This window comes from Corvus hawaiiensis, chromosome 2 (genome assembly GCF_020740725.1).
Source record: "Corvus hawaiiensis isolate bCorHaw1 chromosome 2, bCorHaw1.pri.cur, whole genome shotgun sequence".
NCBI lineage: Eukaryota > Metazoa > Chordata > Aves > Passeriformes > Corvidae > Corvus > Corvus hawaiiensis.
In genome coordinates, this window is record NC_063214.1 from 104,710,889 (window position 1) to 104,732,355 (window position 21,467).

The following is a 21,467-nucleotide window of genomic DNA, read 5'->3' on the forward strand; positions in this document are numbered from 1 at the left end:
AGCTCAATAAATCCACTACACTAAGAGTAAACTATTCTAGTAATTAAAAGCATTTCCAGGGACGAAAGATTGTAGAAAATATCTTCTACTGAGTTAATTTTCATTTTTTCCCATATTGATTCAGCTTAATATAACCAAAATAAAGATATAAAATGTGGATGAAAAGGGGAATATGACATAAGTCAAGAAAGAAGTGACCAGTAATGGATCAATTCTGCATTCATCATTTGTAAGTAATCAGTATTTATTATTACTCATTTTGCAAAAATAATCTTCCAGCTTCAGTTCCAAAGCTATAAATACAATTTTCACTTTAAAGTTTGCTGAAAAACACAGTGTGAAAGTTTATCTGCACCACTAAAAAAGTTAACACAGCTATCCTGAGACAGAAATGCGGTGAAGTTAAGGCAATTTTAGTTTTATCGTGAGGCAAACTTGCCAAGGTATGCCTTAGGCAGGAGCAGAAAGCTGATCTTGTTGTGATAAATGTCTTCACTGTGCCTTTATACCATGGTAACTCACACATGTTAGTTTTCATATTGACAAAAAAAAACCTAAAACAAAAAACCACAAAACCAAACAAAAAAGTAAAGGGGGTAGTGGTGGGAGAAAGAATCATTTATAGTAGAAGTGACATAAGGCGCAGCATCACAAATGGATTCTCACTTAACTTGCTGGTAGTTTTCCACTGGTCCTTGCCTCTGTTAATTTATTTTCTGTCTCTGGGCTATCAGAGTGTATGCAGGGAGCTACATGTGCCTAGCTCTACTCCAGCAGCCCAGTAGCAGTAAAACAGGTAATAGCGTGTTTGTTTTTCTCTATGTTTCTGAGTGACCTATGATGTCTGGTAACTCTGTGTTCATGATTCACAGAAACATAACTGTCCAAGGAAAAGCTGTTCCCTTTCTTCTTTCTTCACAGCACACACTGAGTTTTCTTTTATCATGATTCTTTTCCAAACAGTTCTCCATGGGGGTGGGGAGAGTGGGAAACTGTCTGAATGCCTTATGTTCACTGACAGATCATTATAACATGCCAAGATTTTACAGGGGTGAAAATATCCCAGGAAGTTGTTATTTATCAATTCCCAAAAAATTTAGCTTGCAAAATAAAAAAGTAAGCCTTAAGTAAATGAGGGAAATAAAGTAGTACATGCCAAAGGCAGGTCATTTTACTTTTACTTTCTATTTCTTCTACACCAACACAAAAAACATCATCAGTTCCTATTCTCTCTCCCATATGAACTCAGAACTGTACAGGTTGTTCTGAAAAAGCTCAAATCTGAGTTGTAAATATGAAGCCTAACAGCTCCCACATCTGTTTCTTAAACAGTTGGAAGTCTTTACTGCTATTCACCCTAGTGTAACTGCAATTCCACATGAACTTGATGTTCCCTCTTTTTTTTTTTTTTTTTTTATAATTTAAAATTACACTGACATTTTCATTGTGATGTGGAAGCAGAGTGTTTCTCATAATCCTTTTACTCAAAACTCTTTTGAGGACTATTTTGTATTCATGAAGATGGTCTATGTGGTGGCCTGTTAACCCCCTGATTCTGTATGTTCCCCCTGTTCCCTCCCTAGCCCTGGCCACTCCTTCGGTTTCTCCCTATTTGCTCCTGTACCCCAACCCTGCCCAGGGACCGCCCCTGGGCCCCTGACAAAACCACCCCGCACTCAGAGCACGCGGTCTCTCTGCCTCTGAACATCCCGGGGACAAGATGTGATTAAAGCCATCTCAAACCCTCATGAGAGACCCTTCTCTGCCTTCTTTACCATCCACTGCATTGTAACACTGCTGGCTGCCGGAGCCAGATCGCAGGGCTGTCCGCAATGGACTCCAGGATGCGACTGATCACATGGCCCTAGGAAACCCTCGCTGAGCTCTCAGGGAGCAGCAGCCTGCTAGGCAGAGTCTAGCGGTTACAACAGGTGTTTCTTTATCTCAAGGATCTGACTCAAGTTCAAGGAGCAAACAGTTGATGCACTTAAAAAGTCTGACATTTCACGCTTCTTGTTACTGCTTATTGAGTAGAGGCAACATCTCCACAAAAGAGCCAACAGTGCTGGACACATACCCTGCATGCACGTGCACCTCAGATGCTCCATCTCATGGTTTGGTCTGCTTTCATCACCAGTTTAAACTAATCCGCATGAATGTGAACTGATGCACCTGCTGGGTGGTCCCCACTGGCTCTGCAGGTTTGTGCTGGGAAAATGGGAACTGTTACACTGTGGGAACTGTGACACCCTTGGAAAAGCTGCTGGAAATCATCCTTCGTGTGGATGGCTGGATCCTTCAGCTGGAAGATGCAGAGAAGAGGGTTGGGGCTGTTTCACCTTGTCCCACAACATATCCCAACCTGGCCATCCTAATATCATGGTCTTAGTGCCTCCCTGCCTGCACTGTATGTATTTTGCAGACTCTCTTGCCATGGACTTGGTTAGTTTATGTCAAAAACCCAGTGTAGTTACCTTTCAAGAAAGTAAATACAGGAAGGTCCTGGAAATTGTGGGTTGTTTTTTACCATGTTGTCATGGCAATGAGCACATGTGAATTCATCTGGCTAGAGATGTCCTTACAGCCTCTTGCCAAGCTGCAGGCTGTGAGATGAGTGGGCAGTGCTGTCTTGCCTCCAGGCAGTCTTTTGCAGAGAGCCCCTGCAGGGACAGAAGTCATGGTGCAGGGGATCAGCTCACCTCTTCCTGCAGGGAAGCATCCTCCAGGATGCTGCTGCTCCTTGGCAAGAGTCACACATCCAAAGCAAGGTGCAGCAGGAGGTAGGACTAGCACCAGTTCCTGAGGTGCTGCTGGATTCGAGGCTGAAATGTACTTCTGCAGCACAGGAGACTGCTGCAGGAAAAAAAAAACCTTTCCCCATTTTCTCAAGAAATTTCCACTTTCCTTATTTTCTCAAGAGATTAAAAAATCATCTAATGCCTGTTCCCTGTGATTCACTTGTTGAAATGCCTTTGTGAATTCTCAGGAGGAAGAAATAAGATCATGAGATCAAGGATTGCTCAATGGGAAAAAAATTGCACCCAGGGAAACTGGAGCTGGAAGAGAGGATGAAACCCTGTCACTGCTCTATCCTTTCTGCAGAGCTTTGTCCTGTCAAATTTTAAAGACTATAGAAGAGAAATGCCTGTTGTGGGAATAGGGATGTAAGACAGTTATACTTCTCCATCTTGGTTGCCTACCACACATGGGTGGATGTTGGGGTCCCTCCCCTGCCGTGTAGCCCTGGGAGAGGGGCCCTGAGGGCACAGACACGGGGCTTCCCTGCCCCTGCTCAGCCTCGTTCCCATTGGTTGGTTTGTGTTCCCTGCGCGGGCAGAAGGACCCTTGGTCCCGTGACTGGAACAGTTCCTGGGCAGAGCTCCGGCCATGCGGCTGGAGAAATAAACATCTCTGAAACAGCTATCAAGAATCTGTCTGTCCATATATATTTCCTTTCCACGGGACTCCTGGTTTGATATATGCGTGTTGCAGTATCCCCACTGCAACAAATGGAGAATTGTGAGCAGAACGATCCCCGATCCCTAAGCGACTGATTTGTGTGAGTAAACCCTGGAAACTTTGGATTCCTCTTCTTGGTTTTGCTTTGCTATTCCGTATCTAAACTATGGAGGAACCGTGGGAAGACTCTTGGCTCTCAGAGCCGCATATGGACATTTATCTTAAACTTAAAATGATTCTTGAACAACGATTTGTAAATTTTAGCTTGATTCAAGCTCAAAAAGAACTGAAACACTTCCTGGCATGGTTGTTTAAGAACTTTTTCTATGTTTCTTGGGATTTAATTCTTACCAAGGGCTTTTGGAAAACCGTTTGGACACAGTTAATACTGGAGTCAAAATATATGCCGATGGAAGAATATTTTCGTGAATATTATTTAGTTACCGAGACTGTTGAGCAATGTCAGCTGTGTCCTGGCGAAGGGAAGCCTGGCGCAGGGACTGTGCGGCCCAGGCCACGTGCGCCGAGCGCTCTGCGAGCAGCAGCGAGGCAGTTCCCGCGCGCGGGCGGAGCCACGCGAGCCGCAGTGTCGGTGGCGGAGCGGGGAGCGGCGGGACCCGGCGGTGCCCGAATGGCCCCGTGCAGCGCGTGGTGGAGCGAGCCCCGTGAATGCCCGGCCGAGAGGGGCGGCGCGCGGGCGGCGGCTGGCGGCGATGGCGGTGGAACGGAGCCGCGCCCGGCCGAGACGCGCGCTGGAGCAGGGCGCGGGGGGGTCATCGCTCGGGGGCCCGGCCGAGACGTGGGTGCAGCGCCTGACAGCGGCAGCGAAGCTGCGACCAGAGGAGGCGACGCACGGAGAACTGAGCGGCACGGCCCGGCCCGGCCCGCACAGCCCCGAACGCGACCCCGGGAAGAGCGCGCAGGCACCAGCAGCCCCGACAATTCCAACACGGGAGCGACCGAAAGAGACAGCAAAGACGCAGCGAGACAGAAAACAGCAGCCACTCGGAAAAAGGAAAAGATCATAGTAACTAAGACCTTAGGGATAGTAAAATGGTATAATGTTAAGCAAAATTATGGTTTTATAACAAGGTGTGACAACCAGCAAGACATATTCGTGCATAGAACTGCTATTAAAAAGAATAACCCTGAAAAATGCATCCCAAGCTTGGGAGATGGAGAGGTGGTGGAATTTAATATTGTACTAGGGAGAAAAGGGTTACAAGCATCACAGGTCACTGGGCCTGATGGTGTTCCTGTAAAAGGCAGTATATATGCAAAAAACCGTAGTCATGTTAGACAATATCTCCATTGTAAGCCCCCCCTACAGTTTCCCTTTCCTAATCCCACCTTTCCCTTTTACCCTATGTCCTATTACCCCCAGTGTATTCCCAATCCGTTTTTTCATCCATGGTTTCCCTCACAAAACCATGCTTTTGCCAATTGTGTCCCCAAAAATCCCTTTCCAATGCCGAGTGGGGGATGAAAAGGGGGAGGGAAGAAGTTAAACCCTCTCCTGCCTCAGTTTCCCCACAAAGCATGCTCAGAGAGTCCTGTCTCCCTTCTGTCAGCCCTAAGATGTTCCACAGAATCTGTTTGGACATTTAAAGACTCAGGAGGGTGGCTTGTTTTGTCTTGAAACTGTTCTTGTTATGTTTATCCAGTTGTTTTCATTCTCCTTTTATTAAAATAAAACGGGTGAGGTGTTGGGGTCCCTCCCCTGCCGTGTAGCCCTGGGAGAGGGGCCCTGAGGGCACAGACATGGGGCTTCCCTGTCCCTGCTCAGCCTCGTTCCCATTGGTTGGTTTGTGTTCCCTGCGCGGGCAGAAGGACCCTTGGTCCCGTGACTGGAACAGTTCCTGGGCAGAGCTCCGGCCATGTGGCTGGAGAAATAAACATCTCTGAAACAGCTAGCAAGAATCTGTCTGTCCATATATATTTCCTTTCCACGGGACTCCTGGTTTGATATATGCGTGTTGCAGTATCCCCACTGCAACAGGTGGACAGATGCTTCAAAACAATAGTGATGATGTCTTGTTAATAAGGCTCATATATCCTAAATATCCCTGAAGTGGGTAATTCGTGAAGGTACAGAAAAAAGGGAGATTAAGATCTTTCTATTGCTGTGCTATAATGAACTATCTGGGCTATGTGTACAGCTGTATGATAGCAGCACCACCCAACAATTTTAAGATATTCAATGGCTTAGCAGAACAACAGTAGCCATATGTTGCCAGAAGATAGGCAGAACTCAACAACAGTAAAAATGAAACAATTTTAGGAGGAAAAAACAGATGCAGTAACACAAAGCAACGTTGTGACTACATTTTCGAGGAGCATTGACAGATACCAAACTCTCTCCAAATCACACTGGTGCCTTTTGTTTCATACTTGTTTTGCTCAGACTACTTTTTTCTCCAATTTGTCCTAAAGATGTTCTCAGAAGTTATTTCAGTTCCTCCAGAATGTTTCTTAGTTATTTTTTAGGCAGTGCCTATAAACCAGAAGCAATAATTTCTCACACACTTTGAGCCATAAGCACCCTGTGAAGAGCCAAGTGAGAGCTATGGGTATTCAGCATCTCTCACTACAAAGCCCTGCAAGTGTCACGTTTTTGAGTGGTTCCTCTTGGAAATTTGAGTTTCTCCCTGTGGCCACTGCTGGGAACATGATAAAAAGCAAATGAATGTCTATGAATAAAAAACTACTAAGTCAGCATGAGTTCTTTCAAGCCTTTGGGTTGGCACAGCTGTAGAGTTGAGTTGGAGGAGTTGGGCAGAGGTTTGCCAGAAGTGAGAGACAGGGAGGGGGCAGTGAGGTATGTGCAAAAGCTCTGGAGAGAAGGATGTCTCAGAAGGTGAAAAAAATGATATCCCTGGGAGGAACTCAAACAACTAGAGGTTTGTCATTAAATTCAGAACAAGCTTTTATCCCAAATCACTCTTGCAAGCTATGCATTTGCTCAGTCTTGTCTTGAACTCTTCTCTCCTAAGGATGCAAGCTGATCAGTTAGTGAGGAGGTGGTTTCTCCTTCTGTGTAAGCAGCCAAAATTTCTAATTACCTCCATGTCCTGTGTTAACTAACTTGGGCATTAACTTTGGTAAAATCCTGGCATGGGTGTCACTAAAGATGGTTGTTCTCCCACATCATCAAATGCACTGCAGTTACCTACAGGTCAATGGTGTCTTCCTCAAGAGTGTGCTCTGTACCCTAATCACTTCTTGCTGTCTCTCACCAGTTTTGACTAGAAAATGCATTACTCTACAGACCATGAAACTACAAGCATTTCTCCACCATTGCAGCACCACTGCTCAGCACAGGGATGTTGCACTGCTGGGCACAGCCAGATGTGGTGGGTACCACGGGAGCCAGGCAGCAGTGTGGGTGGCTCCACCTCTGAGACGAGCCTAGGAGAGTGGGAATCTAGCCTTGGGTCAGTGCTGTCTGGTAAGGGGGAAGGAGAAAACATTTTAAATCAGCCAGCAAAATAAAGGCATGGTGGAGCTGGGAAGAGATGTGCCCTGAACCCTTTAAATTCCTTTCCTGTTACGTCCTCCTGAAAACCAAAGCAGATTTTTTTTTTCTGTGTTCAGCAGATGCAGCTGGGGATTCATAGGGCTGTGTGGGCTCTGCACTTTCATGAGTACATGCACATATGCACACACTTTTTATTTTCTACATTAATACTGTAAAAACTCTCTGTGCAGGGTGCAGCTGAAAAGCCACCATGTATTCTCCAGCACACACACATATTCTTCAAACATTTCTACTACTGTTACCTTAGTAACAGCCCTAGGGAATCCCTAAGTAATTAATCAAGCTGCATAGCTGTTTAAAGTTTCTTACGAGGGATGCTGTTTTCTAGCTTCTTTCTCACTGCTGGCAAAAAAAAAAAAAAAAGTCTATATTTAGAAAAGAAGTGGCATGTGGGCTGATTGAGGGAGCCTCCTTTTTCTCTCATATGGGGGAGGTAAACGAGTGCCCATGTGTACCTTGTTAAGCATTTCTTTGGCATGGGTATACTTACTAAGTAACTGATACTGCAAGTAACAGCTGAAGCATGAACCTCAAAGAATTTAGAGGTGCAGCTGCCAGGCTGGATTTCTTCAAATATTTCAATGTTCATTCTAGGAGACCATTCTGGTTTCTCCATCCAGTGCCACATTCAGAAATCACTTTCAAAGTCACTGATGCAAAGCTGAGTCAGACAACAAGAAACAACTATTATCGTTTAGTCTGAGTTCCCATAAAACCCATTCTATAGACATTCACTATTCTATTTTAGTTCGGTTTTTTTCTCTGTAGAAGGCAGTATTCTTCCTTTGTACACTAAGGAGCATAGCTGAGTGTGCTAGATTATGGAGATCATAAAGCCTGCCTTACAGAAAGAAATACCTGTTGATTCTTTCCTCTAAAGCAATTGAAACTCTATGGATATGTTATTTTTATTTTTAGGATAGCAGCTAACATCACGTCAACCTTTTTTCATGGTGTGGATCCCTGAGGATTTTCCCTAGGAGCTATGGTTCTGTGCAAACCAATTCTCTTTCCTGAGTTATCTCCCAGGATCACTCAGAGGAGCATGGCACTCCATGGACACGATAAAAAAAGTGTGACTAGGTCAGGTCACTAAATTTTCAGTACACCGCTTTCCTTCAAGAGATACAGATACAACAACAGCAACAATGAACACTCCCAAGTCTTCATAAGATGTTGCAATTTGGATCAGTTTTCTTTGGCAAGTCTTTACAGACTCCATTGGACAAGACATAGATCCCAGCTGGGGAGACTCAGCAACAGTACTGACCAGGGAAGAGGACAATGGAAAGTCAAGTCCTTGCTCATCCTGAGTAAGCTCAATGCATTGATCTTCACCACTCAATACCCTCTCTCAGTACTCAGTACAGTGGTACCAGCTAACAGATCTCTGCTATGTGTTGTGACAGCCTCTGAAAGACTTGCGTTGTCTTTGTATGGGATGGGAATATTTCTGAAGTCTCAAAAGTGGTCAGAGGAGGGGATAAGAGCAGCAGATACCTTTCTGTGGACTGTGCTGTGCCAGAAGGATGCTGTTTAACCTCATTTGCTCATTTTGCATAGTGAGTCTTGACAGTACTAACCCCCTTGATGACCTGCATGCTCTGCTCTTTAAGTCTCGGGATTTGCATCTGTTCCACCAGCAGACACCATTTTATTTTTAGATTAGTCAATCCTGGAGTAGTAAAGCACTGTATGACTGTTAGAGATAATTTCTAACATCAATAAAACTTAAGAAGTTTATTCTAATAAAGCAAGAAACATCTGAAAAATGAGAGGCAAAAGCTACAAAAAAGCAGAGCAAATATATACCAGTAAAATGGAGTTCTTAATCACACTTAAACATCATAATAGATTTCTCCAAACTGCTTAGGATCTCAGCTGACCTTGTAGATGGACCAGCTGCTCTGTCTTCCCCATTTGTGTTGTATTTTGAGCTTACCACTTGAGAAAGCTTTCTCATGGCTCTCCTCTAAAAAAAACCCCAGCTCCTTATACTAAATGTGATGACTCTCAGCTTTCTTCTCCTATTTTCTCAGATGTTCATTTCTGAAATCCGAATGGTGAAAGCAAAACACGGTTTATTTTCACTTACCCTAGGATTTTCTCTGCCTTTACACTTCTGTGCTGTGCCTGAATTAGCAATTTCTTCTACTCTAGCCAGTCTTCTTGCAGGTTATTTTTGCATCATGACTTTTGCCTGTTTCTCTTTTCTAACTAGAGAGGAGACCTTAGTGACTTAAGCAAGTCTTAAGGCACCTACACTTCAGTTCCTTCAGGTCATGTGAGATGAACCTCCCTGGTGAACCTCAGGGTCTTTAGGAACTTTTCCCAACACCACACATTGCACCAGACATGACTTTCAGTTATTCCACACCTACCCCTCAAATCCACTCTGTTCCACACCAACGGACTAGGTGTTACAGTAGCCTAGAAATACACAACTAGAATTAATAATAACAGTGGGTTTGATGTTTGTGTTTCATGGTCCAGCCTAAGGACAGTTTTCTCACTGTGGGAGTCATTCTTTGAGTGTTCCTCCATGACCTCATTGACAAAGATCAAATATCCATGAGTTTTCACAAGACCTGTAGTCGTTTTGTTGTCATTTGAAACTGAAGAAATTAGTATTTTTCATTGGGTTGTGTATTCCCACTGATCTCTCAGATATACTGTGTGTACACATACATGTATAATGTGTATTTACAGGGATCTACATACATATTCACAGGACTATTGGCAAGGCAATGCAGAAAACGATCTATGATTAGCAGTATTGCTATTGTCTGCTAAGGGCAGTTCACATATGCTCAGATGGGGCTGCGAGTTGTCTTGAAAATGAGTCGCCTTTGCTGTTTCCTTTCCCTTTCCTTTTGATCTATATCTCACAGAAAGTGCTTGCTTTCGCATTCTGCAAACGAGTAGTAATGGGTCGTTAAACTTTGATGACCACCCATTTACATGACTAGCTTTGGACAAAGCTGTGTCTCCGTCTTGGGAGAAGGCAGATTTTCAGCTCTTAACTACGAACAGACTGAAGTCAGGCAATGCATTGGGCAGAAGGATTGCTCAATGAGGCTGATTAGGAATTCACCTGACAAAAGATTAGAAGGGAAATTCAGATTTTTGGAATGAGAGAGAGGAAAAAAAGAAATTGAAAAAGAGAAAAAGGCAGCAGCAAGGGAAGGAGAAGCAGGGCATGGCACAGGGCTTTGCTGTCAACATGAGAAAAGCCCTTGCTCACTGAGGAAACAGAAACAAGGAAATCTGCGGTGGTTTGGTCAAGATACCCCCATCTCCTGTGTTAGCTACATAGAGAATGATCAAAAATTTTGAAAATTTTTCAGAGTTGATGTGTCTATGTTTAGACTAGAAACTGTCAGAGAGGGGTGGCTTGTACACCGGCACTCCAGGAATCCCAAACTCTTGCAAGAGACACCAGGACGTTAGCAGGCAGGAGACAGATGCACTATATCCTATTTTGAGAGGGTCACAGGGAGACAGACAGACAGACAAATGGTGTTCAGCAGCCAGCAAGGCAAGAAACAAAGCTGCACAGGCTGCAGTTTTAGGGAGCTGAGTTACCTAATTAGGTGCTCTGGATTTTCATTTAAAGCTCATTGGAAACAAAGGATCTGTGTTCTTATTCCTGTAGGGAGCAGAGGATTAGTTTCAATACATAAACTGTGCCTCTGACAAACAAAAGAAAAATCAGTACATAACATGACAGGTGCCTCAGCAGTGGAACATGAATGCATGGTGTGCCCAAGCAGTGGCTGCTTTCGCAGAAGTCATTGATCTTTGCCATCACACTCTCACAACGGCGAGGTAGGCTCTGAGGCTTGCAGCAGAGGGTCACTAAACCTCTTGATTAAAATAAAAGTATTTTTTTCAAGACTGAGTTCAGGGGAAAAGAGACTCTGAGTGTCTCAAAATGGCTGCAGCTTCCCTCCAGCCTCCCACTTGCAGACCTCGCTTGTGTGCAGCTCACTCTGCAGTCATTCCACTCTTAATCAATTTTCTTTTTCTCTTCCAAGTGTAAATCAATATGGCTGCAACTGGAGGCAAAATCGCAGCATTTCTAATGTGGAACGTGGGACAGGCTGAGTTCCTAAATCCTAATTCAGAGAATTCCTTGAAAATCGCCTTTAAGTGTGCACTAAAATATACTGCCATCAGTGATCTCCGTGAACTGTGCACCCTGACAGAAACTGAAGGACTTGGGGAAACAGACATAGAAGGGGCATCCTTGGAAAGAGTGACCATGCCCAACACAAGACACCACAGGTACCACAGCTGTACAGCAGTGATTCACTAGGACAGGGTCTGGGGCAAAGGTTTTCCCCTGAACTAAAGACAAACATCTAAATGAGAGTCTTGGATAAGTCAGACTCTTTGCTGTCCCTTGTAAATCACATGTGGGAGCTGTGAAGACACTGAAAAAATGTGTGTTAGAGAAGCAATTGGTATGTCCTCTCTGTTAAAGCTTTTCCCTCGCTGTTGACTGAGTGGAGTTCAAGGCTGGTCTTCTAAGTGGTGGAAAAGAGGCATCTCATCCCAACACCAAAGAGTGGCTATCTAGCTCATTAGTTTATCCACAACCAGTAATTAATTGTAGCAAAATAACAGGCCTAATCAAATAATATCCACCCCTACAACCCCATTCAACGCACACACTTGTTAAATAACACTCCAGTCTGCTTTTTCATCTTTCAGCATTCTCACCTACGGGCTTGCAAAACCAGTTTGGCTGGAGTTCCTGGTGCATCTCAATCTGTACACTGACCCAAAACATTGTCCCACTAGTGCAATGCACTCACACTTATATTGCTACGTGTGCAGTGGGACATTATGAAAGTAACTAGTGGCAAGAGGTGCTGGAATAAGGAACATTAAGTGAGAAAACAGTCTATTTCCATTCCAGCTCACCTGTTGAAAAACGTTCAGAAAAACACAGATATCTGATTTGCAGACAGCCAAGTGTGAAGTGTTCAGCAATCATTTTAGGAGCCTTAGAGTATGACAGAGAAGAGCCAGGTGGGTGGATTGCAGTGGTCATGGCACACAATTGCATTTGAGAAGTGTGTGTGTGTGTGTGTGTGTGTGTTTGTGTGTGTGTGCATGACCCCACAGTGATGAAGAACCACTACACAACAAGGCAGAAATGCTACACCAGAGGAAGTAGAGGTCACTCCAGAACAAGAGGAGAGCTGTTGTTGTGAGATGCAAAATGTATTATCAAAGGAGTCCTCCAGAGGGGCCTTAACAGTAGTTGAAGACAACAGAAGTGAGCAAAAGAAAAAAGATTATGAAGAATCTTTACTGTGAGGGTGGTGAGGCTCTGGAACAGTTTGCCCAGAGAAGCTGTGAATGCCCCATCCCTAGAAGTGTTCAAGGCCAGGTTAGATGGGGCTTTGAATAATCTGGTCTAGTGGAAGGAGTCCCTACCCATGGCAGAAGGATTGGAACTAGATGATCTTTAAGGCCCCTTCCAACCCAAACCTTTCTATGAGCCTATGATAAGAAAAAAAATATCTGTATGAGACATAAAACTGAAAATCAGTCACCACTTTTGTATTTTATGTTTTCCGTATTCTTCAGAGAAAATGACACATTTGACTAGAATGCTCATCAAATCTGCAACCACATCTACATTTGCTTACTTGTAAATTCACTTTTTTTATGATTCCAAATGTTTTCATCTCACAGATCTGTACTTGGGCGTCACCAGTGAACCTTCTGGTGTAGATTTCCAGCCACCTGTGACTGTAGCACATGACATCTGACTTTATCCTGAGTCTTCCTATACACCTCCTAGACAGGGAGCAGGTGCTTAAACATTAGTAGCCAATGATATTGTAGATGTTATTTTTGGTCTGAGATCTTCAAATGGCAACAAGGAATCTACAGAAGGCCTGAGCTCTTTTTGAGCCAGAGAAGATAGATTATAGCACCTAAACCACATTAGGCGCTTTCTTACTATCAAGAAACTTCATTTCACCTCTTAGGAGGAATGAGTTTGTTGCAAATTCATCTGACAGGATTTTGTCTTTCTTTGCAGCAAAAGGCTAGATTTAGCAAAGATGACACAGAATTTCTGTGCTGAAGTTACCTAAAATGATGATTAAAATAAAAGCAGAGAAATGAGAGAAAAACCCCCAAAGGAAATAAGAGTTTTTCAGCACTCTGTATATGTTTGTTCTGATATTAACTGTGATGTCTTTAATACTGCCCACATGCTAAGTTTGCAGAGTGCCACTGATTTTCTCCTTGACAAGGTACACTTACATCTATATTGTCTGGTGGAAAGATGTGAGTTTGTGCAGCTTTGCTTGAGACCATGTGCAGACATGAGAGGCAGCTCAACACCATGGAATGAGATAGATGCATCTTCTGACTGATCAAAACTGAAATAGCTCATCATGATTCTACTTAAACTGCTGTCTCTAAACTCAGAGGTAATTACCCCATTGAGATGCATGAGATTGTTTACTTACCAGAGCTGTGGCGTCATGCCTGCTGCAAATTCGTAAAGACATTGCTATATTGGTTTTGCTCAATTCCCAGGTAATCCACAGGGAGGGAGGCAGAGCATAGGTCCACGGAAAGGGAGAGTCACCAGACGTTCCTTCACGTGAAACAAGATCTTAACAGATATCTCCTGTGGTCTATCCTGACTGTCACAAGATGTCCCATGCCATGCCTGTCCCCAGCCCACGGAGGCCCTGGAGTCACTCCCCACCTGCACAGGTAAAGCCCACCCCTGAGCTGCAGCAGGCACAGACTTGCACAGCCTGGAAGCAGAGCGCGGCCAGCGCTTCCCCAGGGGCAGGGCCTGCCAGTTCCACCACACTGATGGGTTCAGGATCTAGGATAAGTTTTCTATAGTAATTTTCTGAAGATGGAGGACTTTTTCTCAGAGATAGCCTGCCTCTGAGCCTTCACAGGGCATTTCCTGGGTGCCCATAGACAGCTGAGGGATGAAATCTCATCAAACAGCAACAACATGCATATTAACTTCACCATGAATTCTTGAAGGGAACTGCTGAATACAGATCCTGTGATAGTCCTGCTGCATTGCTTCACCAGCACTCTCCATGAGTTGAAAACATAGCCACAGCTAAATCCAAGGTCACTGCTGTGGTCTTCTGAATGGATTTGTTGTGACTCTTGGTTGTTGCTCCTGCTGTGGGCAATTGATTTCCTCCCTGAAATGTGACTGCAAGACATAAATTTACTGTACTCATTAATTCACTGACACTAGAAGGGCAAACATCCTTCTTCCTCCTTCATGCCCACATATTCCATTTATGGTCCCTCTTTGTGACTGGTCCTCTTCTGTCATAGCCCTAGTATCTGTTCTTCCCACTACATCATTTCTTACTTTTTCTACCAAAAAAATAGTGTCTTCCTTACATGTTCAGGAAGATAACTTCTCATGTCTGCCACCTAGCCAGCTTTTACTCTCCCCAGAAAGTAAATATGCCTCACACTCCCCCAGAAGGGCACAATAACTGTGAAGAGACAAGTACTTTTTGCTGAGATTTGGCAGTCAGATACTCTGAGTTCTCACACCTGCTTTTCCCCCCCCAGTCAGAAAACAACTACAAAGTGGCTAAAGCTGGCTGCAGCACATGGTTTACCTGCATCTCCACTTCTAATTAGACAGGTTTTTCTCAATGAGGTTACTCTGTGTCTGTTTACCTGTTTCTGGTAGCAGGCTGGGGCTGTGGACAGTCACAGCAATGGAGAAGGCAGCACAGGGCATCACCACTGTGCTTCTGGTGTGTAAGCAGCAGCTGTGACTGGGCAGGGTAAAGGAGCAACAGCTGCCTTCTCTCCCACCTTTCAAGTGGTAGGTATTAAGCTGGTGTCCCTGACGTATAAAATGCAGGTTCTTGCCAGGGTGTTTGGGAACACAGAGATGCTGAAAGATCACGTCCTCCTTTCCTTTCTGAAAGGTCGTGACTGATGGAATTAACTTTTATGACAGACAACTGCACCTAAAACAGGAAAGAGGGAATGGTAGGGTCGTTTTCCCTTGCTAAATTGTTGAGCTTGTCCTAACACTTTACAGCCTGGTTCACCAGCTGCACCTCCATCTGTGCGTGAGGGAGCCATCCCACTGTGCCCACAGGACTGGGACATGGAACATGATCTTTACGGACCGCCTGATTTTGCCTCTTAAAAAGGGAACACACAGGACTGCTGTAATGCTTTTAATTAACTTCTTGTGCTCAGAAATTCTCAGCTGATTTTGAAGGAAATAGACCAGTTTGCACAAGTGGTGAATTTGGCCCTAAGAAAATAAAGAGTTTTCTCAAAAATGTCAGTCTTCAGTAATTTCTCTGGACATGCCCTCACGGTGAACCAGACAACACCAGAAATGATCTTAGCTTTTTGAATGTCAGTGTGGGCGATGAATTAATTTTCAAGAATTGTATGAGCTTTTGTTAGGCATAAAAGATTATTTACAGCAAGCTATTTTAAGTTTGAGCTGTAATGGGAACAGACTGACTCACGTGCACTGCCTGTTATAAAATCAATCCAAGTATCTAAGATGGTCATCACCTTTGTAGATGTTTTATGTGGAGGAGGAATATGTTTAAGAAGTTATTAGCTGTTAATATGATCCTTCCAGGAGTGTTTGTATACAGAATTTATTAAGCTTATTTTAAACTTGGATAACATCTTCAGCATTCTCCCCTGTATATTATGCCTGTTTTTATCTAGGAATGCAGTTGGACTTCTCATCCTGGTCTTCCAATCATGGTAACTCTGTATAATCAAATCAATAAAGGTAAGTGGAGCTACAATAAAGCAGTATTCACATGATGATTCACAGTTTAGGGTATCAGCTCACTTACTTTGACAATGCCACTTTCAAAGGCCTTAGCCAAATTAAAGCCATGCCTTCTGAAGAAGGAGAGATGATTTTACAACACTGTTTGATGGTTTTGAGGTTCATAATTCAGGAATTTCAAATGTCATTTCAGTTTAGGAAAACAACAGAGGACATTTGGTCAGAGTGTAGCTTTGGCCAGTCCCAGCATCCTGTAGCTGCTGGGCACTGAAACCAGCCTGTTGCAGCCACAGGCCAGGCAGTGATATGCACCAAAGCTCAGCTCTTCTGTATTTCCTGCTTTCCGTGTGCTCAGTTGTACACGTCTGGCCCGTCCTGCAAATGAATCCACATGAGTCATCACAGCAACGAGTCGCATGAAAAGAGACCAGCTTTTATTGTAGATGGCATTTCTACTGACTTAGAGCAGAGAGATACAAGAGCCCTTCATGGCCACATATTTCAAAGGGAATCTCTAAACAGGAGAAGAAGGAATTTTGCAGACAAAATGAACAACTCTAAGCAAATTCTGCTAAATTGCCTAGAAGCATAAGTATTGGCTGCCCAAAATACATTTAACCCTTCATATTTTCCCCCAATTCTTTCTGTTATTAATCCCATACAATGAAACACATGTACATAATCCTGAAAACATCTCATATAATTCAAAACAGTATCTGTTTCTATTTAAGGCAAAGTGAAATATGTGCCACAGATGCAGGACTAAGTTCTTTTGTTGGAAAAAGTCCTTTTCCCCAGGCATGCAAATATTTTAGCTTTTTTTTCCTGCTCCCGTACAGCATGCTTGCTCAAGCCTAACTTTCCCTCTCTGTGTAAATAGCATCATAACACTGGAAACAGCAGATGATTCTGTCTCTCAGCTAGTTTTCCTGTCAGTGTTTTAAAAACAAGGTTCCTTTTAGTGACTATCTCAGTCACCCAGCAGCACAGTTTATCAGAACAGTACTAGGTAATTGTTTCATGAGAGTCATTTCTGTCTGCATGAGCGTGCTCAGAACAAGTCTGACATGCAACTAGATAAGCCAAGACATATGATTTTTTTATTATTATCATGTCAGTCTGAATAGCATTGCAAGAACGATGCTGAGCATCAGGAATATTACAGTCATAAGAAAGGATGACATTCCCAGTCCTAAGTGCAATTCAGCTGCAGGGCCTCTGCATTATAGAAGAGGGAAATGCAGCCACAGCAGTGTTTCTCATTAAAGCCATCACCCTAAGAATAGCTATTTACCATAATTTATTTTGGAGAGGAAGGAGATCAATAACTCAGAAACATCTATTTGCTGTCCTTCATGTCTCCCTTTCAGTTTGTAAAAGTCCTTATTAACCTAAAGCTTTTTAACAACAAAAAATAGAAAAAACCCCCAAACCAATCAGACAGACAAAAAAAAAAAAACAACAAAACAACCAACCAAAGAAGGAATCAAAGCCCACAGAATTTTACACAACTTTATTTTCAGCAATCCAGAGGGGGATCTGTCAAGGGAAACATCTGTTCTGAGCTCAGGAAAGGCATGTGCTACGCATGAGTGGAGCTTTTCAGTGTCATGTGACTGAACTGCTCTGGTTTGTTTACGTGACATTTAACAGTCCTTGAACACAACACTCACATTGGTGCACATGAACAGAGTTGGCCATTGGGGTGCTCATAATGGGGAAGAGAATATATAAATATTCTTTCTTTATATTTCACAAACAACTCAGATGAAAGAAAAAGAAAAGGGCTTGATAAGAGAAAAGAAAGCAGAGTTACATACAAAGAAATTGCCAATAGAGGCGAGATAAAAGTACAAGTTGTCCTTTCTCGTCTGGCAGCTCCTTCTTCCATTATTCACAGACAAGAATCAGAGCAGGCATAAAACATCATCACATAAGATCACTGTATGCTGCACCTGATGGTGAGAGTTACACCTAAACGTGGGGACTGTCTCAGCTTTCTCAGTACAAGCCAGACCTTTCCTCTTCCTATTTTAAAGACATCACTGGGCCATTTACAAAAGCATGAGTTCTCTCTGTTATCACCTGCTACGGTCCCTCTTCTGTTATGCATAATAAAATTTATATATCCAGACCATCTGCTATTTTAGCAAGTGAAATTTGTAGGTAAAAAAACATAGCAAAAACGTGTTTGAGAGAGAAATTTCACATCATGCGCAGGTGTACAATTTCTTCTTTGGATGCTGGAAACTGCACTTAGGCAGTTACTGCTAGAAGAGCCACAGGCACAAAAGGAAGAGAATGGGCAGAGTAGAGGTAAAGTTGATTCCTTGTTGCTTTGCAATGACAATGAGAAATCAAAACAGATGCCATGAGAAACTGGAGTTACCTTGAGAACAAGGTAGATTCCTCATAGGCACCGTGCCTGGGATGAACAGCATCTTTTGGTCCTCGTCCTTCTGGTGATCCATCACCCTTTACCCATCTGCTCCTCCCTTGGCAGGGCTGGCAGAGGTCCACATGCACCAGTGTCTCAGACAAAGCCCAGTATTTCACTGCAGGAGATTCACCAGTACTTTGAACTCAGACCCAGGATTCTGTGGAAGAAGACTTCCTTTCACTGATTCAAGGAAGTGATAATCTCTGAAAAAGAGGCAGAGCAGGCAGCTGGCAGGGACTCTCTCCTAAACAGGCACTGCAAGACCTCCTACAGATGATGGGCCCAAACATACTCTTCCCAGTTCAGGCCCTGCTCTACCTGCCTCTCTTTGAAAGAAAGGGCTTCTTACCTGGAGCATCTCAAGGCCCTAGGCCATTCCTGAACCAACACGAGATATTTGTTGCTGCAATATAAATGTATCCTGAAAAGCCATACTGCGGATTTTTCATGTTGAGTCGAGGTCTCTAAAACATCAGGTCCAGTTCAAAGCCTGTGAAATAATAATAAAGAGATCTTTATAGGTTTTCACTAGGTCTAGAATGAATGATAAGTTGTTATATATGGCACCAAGCTATTGAAAAAAAGAAGGATAACTGCAAGAACAGTTTTGTTCTAGCCACCTGATTTCCTGGACCTTCTCAGCCACTTCAGATCCAACAGCTTGAAAAAGATGTGAGGCAAAGACTTTCTCTGCACAGCTCTTACTGTCCTGTGCCCACAGACAAACCCTGCCAGAGCTCCCAGGCACACCACGCAGATTCCCAGTTCTGTCAAGTGTCTGGCTGACACTGAATTTGTGGCTGTGGAGCCTTCTTGGAGCCCCTGTATTTGAGAAAAAATTATTTTGAATTGCTCAGTTGTTAAAATAAACACTTCCTCTCACCTCGCCAATATTCACTAAAATGGAAATTGGACCAAAGCCTGGTATTATGTATGAAGTACAAAAGAGAAAGCAAACTTCTGAAATCATTACACATCCTCATTTTGAAGTGCTATGCCTTATTTCGCACCACAATCAAAAGTATTCTGTTGCTTCAAATTTCAAGAGTAGGTTGGACAATTTAAATACACTTGCTGTCTGCATTAAGTAGGAGAAAAAAGAGGGGGGATTGTATCTTTATTTGTTCTTTTGCTTTCAGCTTATGGCTGGTTCAGTGTGACTGATGTCAGCATCTAACACGTGATTTTATCCCAATAGACCTTTTATTTCAGCTGCTCCATATTTGGGCTACATTCGTTATGTATCTGATGGAAAAAAAAAGGAAGTACGTGTGTGTTCCTATCTGCATACATACATTTTGTATGTATCCTGTTGCACACCTATTAGTCTTCTAAATCTATGGAGAGGAAGAAAAACTGTTTGGATTTTTTTGTGAGTCTATAATAATGTCACAGTTTAGCCCCAGCCAGCAGCCAAGCCCCAGCCAGCTGCTTGCTCACTGCCCCACCAGCAGGATCCAGGAGAGAATCAGAAGGGTAAAAGATAGAAGACTTGTGGGTTGAGATAAACGCAGTTTAACAGGGAAAGATGCACCCACAAGTAAAATAAAACAAGGAATTAATTAACTGCTTCCCATGGGCAGGCAGGGGTTCAGCCATCTCCAGGACAGCAGGGCCCCATCACACGTAACAGTGACTCGGGAAGACAAACTCCATCACTCCAAACGTTCTCCCTTTTCTCCTGGTTCCCCCCACATTATATACTGAGCATGATATCAATGGTCTGGAATATCCCTTAGGTCAGTTGGGGTCACCTGTCCTGGCTGCATCTCCTCCCAATCTCCCATGCACCCCCAACTTCCTCACCATCGTGGCAGTAGGAAAGGCAGAAAAGGCCTTGGCTCTGTGTAAGCCCTGCTCAGGGCTTAATTACAAAAACATCTCTATATTATGAACCCCGTGTTCAGCACATATCCAAAACATTACCCCATACCAGCCTCTGTGAAGGAAATTAACTCTACCCCAGCTGAAACCAGCACAAGTAGTTAGAGCTATTGCAATTACAAATAAAATAGAGGATGCAGTCCTTTCACGCGTCAGATTCATCTCTGTGACTGTTGTATGAGCACAAAAATAGCAGCCACTGCAAAACAATTGCTTTTTCAGCTATGTATAAGGCTATTTTGTGTCTGGCCAGGGCTCAGCACTCTCTGCACAACAGGCAACAGTTTCTTCTTCCTCCAGGTTTGGTTGCTGTCAGCACAAGCTTCCTGCATGACTAACACTGTTAGGTACATTTTTCAAGGATGGGAGGAGAGGTTCAGTTGTGCAGTGGCTCATCCCTCTGTATTGCTCACTTCTATGCCTTACCCACTCGTACCAGCCTGAACTTCAATGGCACTTGGTCAGCCCAAGATTTTGCCCCACAACCCAATGGCTAATTAAAAAAACAAAAAAAGGCAGATTCACAAAATGTAATGGATCTGCTACACTTTCTAGTACAACAAAGCAGCCTGCTATCAGACCTGTTCCTTGGGGTACAAACGCAAAGGGGCAGAAATACACCTGTTTTTACAAGTAGGTTGTAAAATCCCACCTGTGGGAGCTGTGTGTGCAGGTGGGTTTGTAAGGGCAGGGAAGTCTCGCAGGAATGTTTGCCTGCATCTCCTCACAGAGCTGCTGCAGGACTACTATGCAGCACAGATTGATCCATGCTCCTGCTGATAGGCCAGAGCCACCAGCGAGTCCCTGCGGTCCCACCCCACCCTGGCCGAAGAGCTAAAGGAAGCTAAGAGAGAAAGGTGCACCACACACTAGTGTCTGGCTGATAAGAAAGCAGTCCGGTACCAGCTTTGTTCAGGTAGCTCTTATTCCCCACTGTGAAGTGTGGGCAGACAGATGCATACAAAGCAGTGTGAACCATGCCTGGAAGGAAAGACTTTGCACCAGCTCTCTCTGCCTTGCATCAGCACAGATGTGTGAGCAGCACAGAGGTGACCGTCAGAGGCATCACTCTCCACACATATTACACATATCAGCTATGGTGCACAGGGTTACTCCTGTCCCAGGGCTGGAACTCTTCCAGTGGCTGATTCATGTAAGGTGGTTTGGTTTCTCTTTCTGAAAGCCCAGCTCAGGAAGTGTATGACATAGATTAACTTCTGGTTTCAGTTCTTTTAAAGTACAGATTCTGTTTTGGTTGGAAGGTAGCTCTATCTGCAGCGTGAATGACGGGGAGGGCAAAAAGGCAGCCAGGTACTGTTAGTGTGGGATACAACTGGGAACAG